The sequence below is a fragment of the Moschus berezovskii genome, chromosome 25 (assembly GCF_049115385.1).
Source record: "Moschus berezovskii isolate FMDL1 chromosome 25, NW_MosBer_1.0, whole genome shotgun sequence".
NCBI classification, from domain to species: Eukaryota; Metazoa; Chordata; class Mammalia; order Artiodactyla; family Moschidae; genus Moschus; species Moschus berezovskii.
The window spans coordinates 31760494-31773205 of NC_142484.1; the positions used below are offsets into that span (position 1 = coordinate 31760494).

At 46.4% G+C, this 12712-nt stretch overlaps 1 protein-coding gene across 1 annotated transcript in view; it reads right to left on the reverse strand.

Moving 5' to 3' along the window:
- The window catches only part of TENM4 (teneurin transmembrane protein 4), a 787800-nt gene that overhangs the window by 192290 nt on the left and 582798 nt on the right, over positions 1-12712 (reverse strand). The gene's annotated exons all lie outside the window — the stretch shown is intronic.

Here is a 12712-nt window from a genome sequence, read left to right on the forward strand (position 1 = left end):
TAATATGAACCAGGAATGAAACAAACCGTGCTTCCATTAGCCCTGAACACGAATGCCGCTCAGATAAAGGCATGAACAAGCAGCTGCTCAAAGTGAAACCAGATGTTCAGAGGTTTCTGGCCTGCACTTTTTTTTTTATAACCCTTCATATAACACTCACAGTCCTGTCATTTCAACAAAAGGTCCTCTGCTCTGTTTAAGCAGCAAGAAACCCTCCCAAACCTCTGTTAGATTTGCATTCACTTAAACCTGTGCTTGATTGTGAAGAAAAGAGAGATCCTTCCCTCAGGAGAGAGCCTTAGGTGCAAACTCTTCGGCCCAGATTAACACTAAGACCTATCCACACACACACACTGCAGTGTCCTTAGAGCGGACCCTCCGCGGCTTACCTGTTGCCACAGGAAATGGGACCCAAGGAAAGTGTAGAGAAGCCTGTGCAGAAAGAGTGTAGATTTGGTGTCTGACTATTCTAGATTCAAACCCTCGCACTGCCCTTACTCCTTGTGTGACTGTGGGCAACTTCTCTGGACTTTATTTCTTCATCTATGTAAGGGAAATAACTTCTCCTGCTTCCCTGGGATTGTCATAAAATTTAAGTTAGATAATGCATGTACCACACTTAGCTCCCTCCCAGGACCCTGTAAGCCTTGAAAACTATTCGTGACTGTTATTGACAATAACAATGACATACCCTTGGATAGCACGGATAATGAGGCTCACCGCATTCTTGGTATTTAATAAATATTAATTCTGTTTCTTCTGAGAGTATTAGTGGGTAATAATATTATCACCGTTTTTCAGATAAGGAAACTGAGGCACTGGTGGGTTATGAATCCTGCCCAGGGTCGCACTGCTAACTGTGATGCAAGCAAGGCTGTCTGGCTTCAGATCCGATCTCTAACCACTAAGCCACATTCCCTCCAGTGCTTCCCACCCTGCCCACCACTCGGCTCCACCTTCAGCCTGGGCTGCACCTTGTCTCGTCTTCACGGCCCTCTCCTTCCCACGGGAAGAGGCGTGTCTCCCCTGGTCCTCGGATGAGCCCTTCTGCATCTGCCGTCTGTTCGGTGCCTCCTGCCCCGCTTCCCTCCCTCATCATCTCCCCTCTCTCCTGGGCCTCCCACCGTCTCACCTGGCTCCTTTCCCGCAGCTGACAACACGTGCAGGGCTCCCCTCCCTCGTGTAAACCTTGCCTTGAACCTGCCTCCTCCTCGGGTTACTCCCATCCGTCTCCTTCCCCGCTCTGTCTCGAAGAGGCTGTTTCTCCTCCACGCCGCTCGCTTGCTCCTGAACTCGCGGTGACCCTGCTTCTACCTGCACGGGGGTGGAAACGCTCCCACTGAAGTTGCCGGTGACCCCCAAGGGACCGGTTTGCTGTCATCAGCTCCCCAGCGTTTCCGGAAGGCAAATCTCGGCGTCTCTCCCCGCCACCCACCGCTTAGTGTTGGGGTTCCAGGTTAAACTCCCTTCTCCTCAGGCCTCTGCCTTCTCATAGCCACACCAAGGCACCCGTTGGGTCCCTGTTTGCGGGTCAGGGCTGCCCCAAGTCAATGCCTATTTATTCATCTGACCACTGGCCAACTGAAAACTGACACCCGCTTGGAAATTCTAAGAGCAGCTCCAATCACAATCTACTGTGCACTGACCATCTCCCCACTTCCTTCTCCCAACAAGCCCCCGTCCCCTCCTTATTTCCCAATTTAACTGACGGTATCACTAGGTACCTATTCTCCAAGGCTGACACTTCCTGCCTCTCCCTGACAGTAAAGTTGTCAAGAAAACTAGTCCATAATGTCCCTTAATATAGCCTTTCTTTTATATAATACAGAGGCATTTGGCCCAAGTCAGGCCCTCCTCTCTCATCTAACTGTACTGGATACTGAAACAGTCTTCCAATTGGTCTCCCTACTTAAGCCTGAGAAAGTAACCCGTTTGTATATACCACCACCAAAGAGACGGCGCCATGGCACAAATCAAGTTACATCTTTGCTTACAAACTATCTCGCGCTCCTCACTGCCTTCAAAAACCAGACTTTCAAACCAGGCTAAAAAGTTCTTGCCAGGTTGGCCCTGAACTCATTTTCTAGGCTCCTGGCACCGTCCCGTCCATGCCCTCTACCCACCTGCAGTGCATACACCAGGCACTCTCACAAAGGCCAGAGTGACAAAGAACGAAAGAGGAAAAGTGTAGGTACTGCAGCCAGAGAGACCTGGATTCAAACCCTAGTTCTTTCGCTGACTGGGTATGAAACTTCTGCCTAGTCATCTAAACATGATGAATCCCACTTTTCTCTGGAGAAAAAATACCTACATTGCATTTTTTACAAATACCTGTTGTAAAGGGTCTGAGACAGTGTATCTAAAACATCCAGGATAATACTTTGATATACTATGCAGTGAATAAACAGTAGCTGTTAATATGAATTTTGCCAAGTAGTTTCAGAGAGGCACGAAGGAATTTGTAAAGACTGACAAAACCTGAATCTAGAATGTGACATTTGAGAGGCTCCCTACTGAATCAGAAGACAGAACTTATCAGAGCAAGTAACAGGACTTCCCTGGTGGTACAGTGGGTAAGAATCTGCCTGCCAAGGTAGGTGACATGGGTTTGATCCCTGGCCTGGGAAGATTCTGCATGTCTAGGAGCAACTAAGCCTGTGAACCCCAACTGCTGCTACTGCTGCTAAGTCACTTCAGTCGTGTCCGACTCTGTGTGACCCCATAGACGGCAGCCTACTAGGCTCCCCCGTCCCTGGGATTCTCCAGGCAAGAACACTGGAGTGGGTTGCCATTTCCTTCTCCAATGTGTGAAAGTGAAAAGTGAAAGTGAAGTTGCTCAGTCGTGTCTGACTCATAGCGATCCCATGGACTGCAGCCTACCAGGCTCCTCCATCCATGGGATTTTCTAGGCAAGAGTACTGGAGTAGCTTGCCATTGCCTTCTCCAGTGAGCCCCAACTTCTGAAGCCCATACACCTAAAGCCTGTGCTCCGCAACAAGAGAGACCACAGAAATGAGAAGCCCAAGCATCATAAGAAAGAGTAGCCCCCACTTGCAGCAACTAGAGAAAGTCCATGCAGCAATGAAGATGCCGTGCAACCAAAAATTTAAAAATTATTCAAAAAATGAAATAACAGTTAATGCATTGGAATGTTCTGGAACCCGCATTTCCATTTTTGAGCTGCAACAGTTCCGGCACAGAAAGGCTGCAGACTTGAACCCATTTCAGAGTTGCTATAGTCCATGGGGTTGCAAAGAGTAGCACATAGCTGAGCGACTTTCACTTTCTTTTACTGAATCCAGCAGCCATGAAATACATGAATTTCCCCAAACAGAAAGAACATTCTTCAGTCAAGTGCCTAGCAGTGCCCTGAACTGGCAGTTGTGCCTTCTTTCCTTCAAGCTGTTCAGAAGTTAATGTCCACAGAAGGCGGCTCTAGGTGACAGTAAGTATCTGTGACCTTTGACCTTGCACTTGGTACTCATTGACCTTCTGGTGAGTGAGGGTCTGCCTTGTTCAGGGACCTGAGCCCATACCTGGGCTCCAGGGGAAGTCTTCAGATTGAATTCAGAAGACTTGGCTTTGTGTCCTGTGAGTCACTGCTCAAAGGCTCTCTCTTCTCATCTCTAAAAGCTAATAGTGGTCATTTTCTGCCTGGTCCACAGTGACCACGTCTGTCATTGATTGAGCAGAGATGTTTACTATTTCTCCTTTATTATTATTATTATTGAGTAACTCTTCAGAGTTCCTTTCTGGTTCTCACTTCTGCTCTAGCCCTAAGTTGGTAAATTACTGAGTATTTGTACACTGCCTTCCAGCTCTCTAAGCACTCTTCTCACAGTAAGTCCTTTATGCCTTCAATTTCCTTCTGCACCCCTGGCAGAGGTAGCTGCCCGCCTCTCTGCTCCCATGGGCGCTCACCCAGACCTCTCTGTGGGCACAGACCACATTCTGTTGGAATTATTTATGAGAGGGTCAGGTCTCCCAGGGGACTACAGGCTCTTCAAAGCTAAAGCTTTTGTTTTGTTCACTAATGAGTTTCCAGCACTTAACCAAGTTGAAGTTCAGCAAATGTTGAATAATTAAGAGACACTTAAAAACGTGCTGAGAACTTGTCATGAATCACCCGGCTTCATGTCACCGTCAGACTCTCTAAAGTGGATTTTATTACTAACAACGGGTGAAGCTCAGATGTACCCAGCATCTGACAGCTCATAGACAGTGCAGTCAGAACTCAAACCCAGGTCTGTTTCACTCCGAAGTCTCTGCCCTTTCTCTGGACCACACCGTCTCTCCAGTCACAGTGACAACCCCAGCTATCTAACACCAGTGCCAAGTCCAGCTAACCTGGTTGGGGGCTATTCCTCAGAGGGTGCCACAGAACAGGAGGACGTGCATTTAATCATGTCCCACCTATCAGCAGTTCTGCAAAGTGAAATAAAAGGGAGAACGCTCTTAAGGCCACTGCTCTGTAATGGTAAAGCTAGCTGGCAATATGGGGTGGAGCAGCTGCCTTCACCAAATGAGGGAAAGGAGAGCTCTCAAGAGTACAAGAATTAATCATCTGTTATATAAAAATTAAACCATCGTTGCTAAAATATTTTCTATTGAAAACCCCAACTGAATGGAGGTGGGAGTGGGGTTCCCTCAGCAGGAGTGAGCACAGTATCAGGATAGTTTTCAGGACCAGGCAGATGAGAACCCTGCAGCTTCAGGCGGTGAGCCCACTTCAGGTACCCTGTGAGCCTAGGAGATGCAAAGGCCATGATCTCTAAGACCCCAGATACCTCGATGATTCTCTGACTGTGAGAGTGGATAAGGACACACACAGACGTCAGTCGCACACCAGAAACCTGGTCGCTAAAATGTAAGAGAAAGAGCATGGGCTCTGTGTTGCTAACCTAGCTCTGTTTCCTACTTATGAGATCTTGGCAAATAGCATCAGATCTCTGAGTTTTGGTTTCTTTATCTATAACGCAGAAATGCACGTCATCTCACTTCCAGGATGTTTGGGAACTGACACTGCATCCTGTACAGCGCTGGGCATGGAGTCAGGGCTCAGTCAACAGACTGCTGTCATTATGATCTTGGCTTGGCCCTTTGGTGGCTGTGTGACCCAGGACAACTCACGTGACTTCTCTAAGCCTTGGTTTTCTTACCTTTAAAAGTATGATTTAGATAAAGAATAGGTTTGTGGAAGCTGCTGCCAGCTGTATCCCAAAGTGGTAGAAGCATAAACCAAAAGTGAAATGGAGACTCTGGGTGAACGAAGAAGGCTGAAATGCTGACATGCAGGAGCCCGGAAATATCTAAGTTCTTTCTGTTGACCCTCGCCGCAGTGTTTCTCCCAGTCACTTTTCCTCAGCTGCCTGTCTTCACTCCTAAAATGTTGTTGTTGTTCAGCGGCTAAGTCATGACTGACTCTTTGTGACCCCAGGGACTGCAGCACACCAGGTGTGCTTCATCATTTCCCGGAATTTGCTCAAACTCATGTCCATTGAGTCAGTGATGCCATCCAGCCATCTCATCCTCTGTCGTCCCCTTCTCCTTCTGCCCCCAATCCCTCCCAGCATCAGAGTCTTTTCCAGTGAGTCAACTCGTCGCATGAGGTGGCCAAAGTATTGGAGTTTCAGCTTTAGCATCAGTCCTTCCAATGAACACCCAGGATTGATCTCCTTTAGAATGGACTGGTTGGATCTCCTTGCAGTCCAAGAGACCGTTCAGTTCAGTTCAGTTCAGTCGCTCAGTCGTGTCCGACTCTCCGCAACCAAAATACAAAACAAAATGAAACTTCACGTGCTGTGTTAAAGCCCATACAGCCTGGCTGCTAGTATATCTCCAGGCTTACCTGATACCATTCAGCCCTCTGATCCACATCCCACGTGTGACCATATCACAGCTCCTTGAACTCCTGGCTCATGTCTGTCCCAAGGCCTCTGCACATGCTTTCCCCTCTGCTGGGTCTATTTTCTCCTCACACCTTTATCTAAACAACTTTCCACCCCTGCTGCAGCCATCGCAGTGAAGTCCCTTATTTGCTTCCCTTGGGCACTCTCTTCTCTTCTTTACCACAGTGAATATTTACCATTTACAAATGGCAACCCATTCCAGTATTCTTGCCTGGGAAATCCCATGGACAGAGGAACTTGGAGGGCTACAGTCCATGGGGGTCACAAGGAGTCGAACATGACTTGGCGACTAAACAACAAAAACAAAGTATATATTTAGATGCATATTGGATGATAGGAATTAAACTTAAGAGTCTACATCACACTGTCTCAAGCAGGTCTGTAAACTCCAGAGGGTAAGAAGCAGGACTATTTAATATACCATGGATACCAATGCCTGCTCAGGACACGGCGTCTAAAAGACAAACCAGCAAATGCTGGTCAAATGAGAATATGAACAGATGTAGTCTCCAGATCTGTCTGCAACTACTCTGGACCTCCTGGCCAGCCCGCTGAAGGCGTCACGCAAAGGGCTCTGAAGCTCTTTTTAATAAGAAAGTCCTTGCTGCCTAGGATGCTGTAAAGAGACTGAACCAAGTCTTTCCCCCTCCTCTTCAGGTACTAGGTTGGCTGAAAAGTTTGATCGGGTTTTCCATACCATCTTCCAGAAAAACCTGAATGAACTTTTTGGCCAACATAATATGTAGGCAGCTTCTCCTTCCGCTCAGCCTCACTTAGCCTCGCCTACTAGCCTGTGAGGATGTCAAAGGCAAGCACCATGTCTGCTTCATACTTCCTCTGTATCTCCACCTTGGGAAAGCGCATGATCATTTGGGAGTGCAATCATTGTTAGATGAAGAAAGGAAGGTAGGAAGGAGGGAGGGAGGAAGTAGGGGCGACGTTTGCTTCTAGTCCTGGACACAGAGTAAGTCAACTTACAGCAGCTGCCTGGGCCTGAACAAAAGGACTCTCCTCTTTAGTGAGCATCAATGTCCTCAGACCAGGAAGACCAGGGCATGTTTCTCATAAATTCAGTTCAGTTCAGTCACTCAGTTATGTCCGACTCTCCGTGACCCCATGAATCACAGCACGCCAGGCTTCCCTGTCCATCACCAACTCCCGGAGTTCACTCAAACTCATGTCCACAGAGTCGGTGATGCCATCCAGCCATCTCATTCTCGGTCGTCCCCTTCTCCTCCCGCCCCCAACCTTTCCCAGCATCAGAGTCTTTTCCAGTGAGTCAACTCGTCGCATGAGGTGACCAAAGTATTGGAGTTTCAGCTTTAGCATCAGTCCTTCCAATGAACACCCAGGATTGATCTCCTTTAGAATGGACTGGTTGGATCTCCTTGCAGTCCAAGGGACTCTCAAGAGTCTTCTCCAGCACCAGGGTCTATATTGCCTAACAGTGATTCTCATTTCTTTTCTCTGGGTTTCTTAATCCACTGTGGGGCAGCTCTGTTATTTCTCAACTTGGCTCACACTGTTACAACGTCAGGGTGATCTGTCCTCTTATGTTTCAGCATCAACCAAAATTAAAAGATAAGATGCTCTCTGGAGACATGAAGCACTGCAACACTGACTTGTCATGTCTTGGGGTTGCAAGCAATGCATATGGAGGTATTTTTATTTATTAAGTTTTGGATGTTGTGAGATTTTTTTCCATGGTCTTTTTAACGACTTTTCAAGAAAGCTTCCTGTGTTGATTTAAGATACATACTTATATTAATAAGAGGAAGTTATAAATAATAAAGGGAAAGTTATATAAAGGGGAGGGGAGTTAATAAAGGGGAAATTATATTCCATATAATGCAAATAGAAATAAAATATTTAATAGCATCAGAGCAAATAGTAAGACACTCTGGCATCATGGAGAGAACACAGGATTTGGAGACCAAGTTTCCATCCTGGCTCTGCCCTTAATAACTTTAGGCAAGTCAATTAAATTCTCCGAGGCTCAGTTTCTTCTTCCGTAAAGGTGAGATCAAAATGCAAATTGTCTAAAGTTCTCATGAGGTTCTTTCTCACATACAGAAAAAAGCTAAGCATGGTCCCCAAAACACAGCAGGCATTCTCTAAATGTCTATTGACAGATAGAAAAGAAGCATAATATCCAAAAAAAGGGGGCTTGATCCTGGAAAAGAGGCAGATGGCTAAAGAAGAAAGATACCAAATTCAAGTCCTAGCTTTCCTCTTAACATGCCTGAATCTCAACTTCCTAATCTACAATTGGGGGTGAAAATAAAAATAATCACCTTATGGAGTTACTGCAGGGCTTCGAGAAAGTATTTCAAGTCCTGTGTAAATGGTGACAGTGAATTATAGCTACTGGTATAATCCCCCGGCTTACTAGGTGACTCAGCGGTAAAAAATCTGCCTGCTAATGCTGAAGATGCAAGAGACATGGGTTTGATCCCTCGGTCAGGAAGATCCCCTGGAGAAGGAAGTGACAACCCACTCCAGTATTCTTGCCTGGGAACTCCAACAGAGGAGCCTGGCAGGCTACGGTCCATGGGTTCACAAACAATTGGACGCGACTTATCGACTAAACAAAAACAAATAATCCTCCTACTTCATTCAATACTTGGGGTCAGCAAGGCTACCTACCCCCAGACAGAAGCAGAAACATTACCTTCAAATTATCCATCTCTGCGTATAGGAAAAGGCCAGTCTTTCTGAAAACAGCTGCCATGTCTTATTATAAAACTTGCTTGGTTACAGTGGTTTGTGTGCATTGCGTGTGTGAGAGACAGAAACACATCCAGTCCAGAGGTGGCTCTGTCAACTGCATGTCTCCATGTGTATACATTTGTATACACAATTTGTAAAGTGCTTTTAGATTTTTTTTCAAGGCAAAAGATAAACTAATATAAAATCATCAGCTGGATTGCATTAAATGGAGGGAAAAGCAAAATCATACACAATTCAGCCATTTGTTAAACACAATTATTTCTCCCGCTACTTAATTACAAACAGATATAAATACTCTGGATTCTAACATCTCAAATCTTCTTAAATTCTAGCTCTGCACTTCAGCATGTAAGGAAGGGAGGGTCATATTCCAGACCGCATGTTAAGCAAAACTGAGAGTTACAGTTGTATACTGGGACCATAATGACTTCACTAAAACAAGACCTAAACTTTTAATTAAGCTGCCAAGACAAATTACAAGTCACGGCCCACAGGTAACGACCACAGACAGCAGAGACTCAACATCAGGGACTCTCAGGGACAGAGGGATTAATAGCAACATCGGAGTTAGTCTGTTTCTGTATCAAAGTAAGAAAAGGTATTCATTAAACAATCACTGTAGCTTGAAGGAAGACAGACAAGTCAGAAAGGCAGCAAGAAGGAAGGTGGACTGGGAAAGCGGCGGGGGAGAGAATGTTAACCACTCCCATGCATGGAAGCCTGGACTGGGCACTGTATATTCACTCTCTCTAATCGTCACAGTGGGGACCGCCAAGAACTATTACTATTTCCCTTTCTAGACAAGGAAGATGAGGCTCAGAGAAGTGACATGACACACTACGTTCGCAGAGCTAATGTGGATCAGTGGGAGAAGGAAGGAATAGAAAGCGGAGCTCAGGAGGTATTTGTTTTCATAGCTAAGTTGACAGACTGCCCACCAGAATCAGGATCACCTGGGCTCTGCCTCAGGTCTAATAGGGGAAGGCCCAGGAATCTGAATTTTAGACTCGCTTCCCAGGTGATTGCTTTGCACAACAATGTTTGAGATCCCCTCCATGAGATACTGTAACCCCTTGTTACTCAAAATGTGGGCCACAGATGAGCAGTATCTCACTGGGCACTGTACCCCAAATGTTTATTGCAGCACTATTTACAACAGGCAGGACATGGAAGCAACATAAATGCCCATCAACAGAGGAATGGATAAAGAAGATATGCTATATATACACGATGGAATATTACTCAGCCACAAAAAGAACAAAGTTGGGTCATCTGTAGAGAAGTGAAAGGACCTAGAGTCAGTCATATAGAGTGAGGTCAGGTAGAAAGAGAAAAACAAGTATCATACATTAACGCATATTGGGGGAATCTAGAAAAATGTGCAGATGAACCTATTGCCAGGGCTTCCCAGGTGGTGCTAGTGATAAAGAATCCACCTGCCAATGCAGGAGACAGAAGAGAAGTGGGTTTGATCCTTGCGTCAGGGAGATGCCCTGGAGGAGGGCATGGCAACCCACTCCAGTAGTCTTGCCTGAAAAATCCCTATGGACAGAGGAGCCTGGCGGGCGACAGTCCATATAGTCACAGAGTCAGACACGACTGAGGCAACCTACCACATACAGGCCTATTTCCAGAGCAGAGACAGAGACGCAGGCATAGAAAAAGGACACGGAGACACAGTATGGGGAAGGGGAGGTGGGACGAACTGAGAGAGTATATGCAATACCATGTGTAAGACAGACAGCAGGTGGGATCCTGCCGTGTGATGCGGGGAGCTCGGCTCGGTGCTCTGCGGGGGTCGGGATGGGCGGGGCGGGAGGGAGGCTCTCGAGGGAGAGGGTATCTGTGTGCATGCAGCTGATTCGCTTTGTTGTACAGTAGAACTAACACAGCATTGTAAAGCAATTATACTTCAATTAAAAAAAACAAAGATTTTGAGAACAGGAAAAAATAAAAAAGGCAGACTCTAAACATCCACCCAGACTCACTGAAGCAGAATCTGCATTTTAACAAGACACCAGGTGGTTCCACAAAACTCTGAGAAGCACGGTACCAGCTATCTGCTCTGAAAGGCATCACAGGGTTAAGGAAGGTGAAGAAAGATTTCATCATTTAGGTGAGAACAGGAGAACCAGAGGGAAAAGCAGGACCGATCCTTAATTATGGCAGAAGAGGTCAGCAAGCTCTGACAAGCCAAGAGTTGGCAAAGGTACCTACCTGTACGATGTTTTATTTCTCTGAGAGGCACTTCCTAATTAAAAGTAGTTTTCTTTGGGGGTTTGTATTAATATCCTTTCATATTTGTGCTCAGTTATTAAAAATACAGAATCCTGATTGTAGGAGACCTTAGTTCTGAGCAAGCGTGATGCTGTGCCTAAGAGGAATCAGGCTATGAGACTATGAAGCAATAACTCAGGGATCGCTAATGACTTGAAAATCATGTCTCTGATCTGAAGCTACCGAGTCCAGAAAGAGAAAAGAAACAGGGTCTGGAGCCAGGCAGACCCTGCCAAGTGTCAGCCTAATTGACGGTGAGGACCACGGCTGACCATGATTAACTCTCCCATGACGGGGAAAGGGGCGCTGAGAGGCTTTGGGTCACCACTAACCACCAGGCTGGAGCCTCCAAATTCCAGAACCTCAGGGAACCAGGAGCTGGAATTTGTGCAGGGCCATACACAAATTAGTGGTGGGGATTCAGAAGGGAGCACAGTTTCCACTCCACCTCAAAAGAAGGCATTAACAGAGGAAACTGACAACACAGCAGCTGCCAAAACTGAGCAGCTGCCAATGGGGGCCTGAGGGAAGCCCACCCCAACTCTTTCAAGCGCTGAGTGACCCCGTGTGGGCTGGCCTGAGGGCTGGGGGAAGGAGAAGATTACGTCCAAGTCCCTGCCCTCCGGGTACTCAGAGACCAGCAGCTAGGACAGACACAGGGAAAACAAGGACAGCACACAGTCTGATTTCTTACCCCAGGGCTCACGCAACACAGCCCCACTTCCCTCGTTTTGCCAAGAGGGTAGAATGTTGAGCCTGCAGTCACAGTCGAACCTTATACATTGTTCACTGTATTTAATGGGAAGGTATTCACTGCCTTGATGCTAAGGGCAAAATTGGAAATAAGAGGAAAATGGCCTGAAAATGCTAGTGCTGTTAAGATGGAAGAACCAGGGTCTTGCAAGAGTTTTAGCGACTAAGGACAAGATTTGGAGGTTTTTATTCAAATCCCATTTCCCATATCAGATAGACTCTCAGCCAAGGACTGAGACAGAGCTTTGAGAAATAAAAACCACACGGAGGTTTTCATTCTGCAGAAAATTCAACACCAAGCGTTCTGGTTAGAGGAGTTTTGTCTTCTGGAAGTTTTATTTTCCTGTAGGGGATTTTTATCTCCAGGCTGTATCAGTGAGCTTCTATATGAACTCAGATAAAATGTTTTCTGACTTGAACCAGAGACCACCGTATCCTACATCACATCATGGTGGTTTGAGGAGGAGACAAATTCTTTGCAGCATGTGGGTACAGAAGAGAAATGCCTTAAAACAGGATGCCAGGCTCCTGGGACACCCCCAAGCTTTTGGGGTGGCCAAGGGGCTCGCTCTGAACAAGAGCTCTTCCACTGCAAGGGATATGACGGGGCTGAGAGCTCACTTAAATAATGGGGGCTCATGTTCAGGGCATCTCAGTATCTCAGTTCTCAACAAAACCCCCATCTGACTGAGCACACTGTTTATCTAGCCCTTTGCACGACTATTCCCACCCTCTGTCCAAGCCTTTATCTACTATTTTTTTCCTCATTTGCCGGGGGTTATTGGCTCTAAAAGCAAAATAATCAAGCAAGCAAAATCACACATAAAAAAAATTCAAATAATACATCAGTGATTTGAACCAAGATAGATTATAAGGATGGATATAGGTGTTGGAGGGAAGAGACAAGAATTCCTGTCACCTTGTCAGTTTCACCCTTCGGTGTTTAAATGAAGCGGCTGGTCTGCACACCAGGCCACAGACCAAAGAGAAAGGTGGTGGGCAGCAGTCCTGGGCACCCGCATGGCCTTACAGCTCCTCCTGTC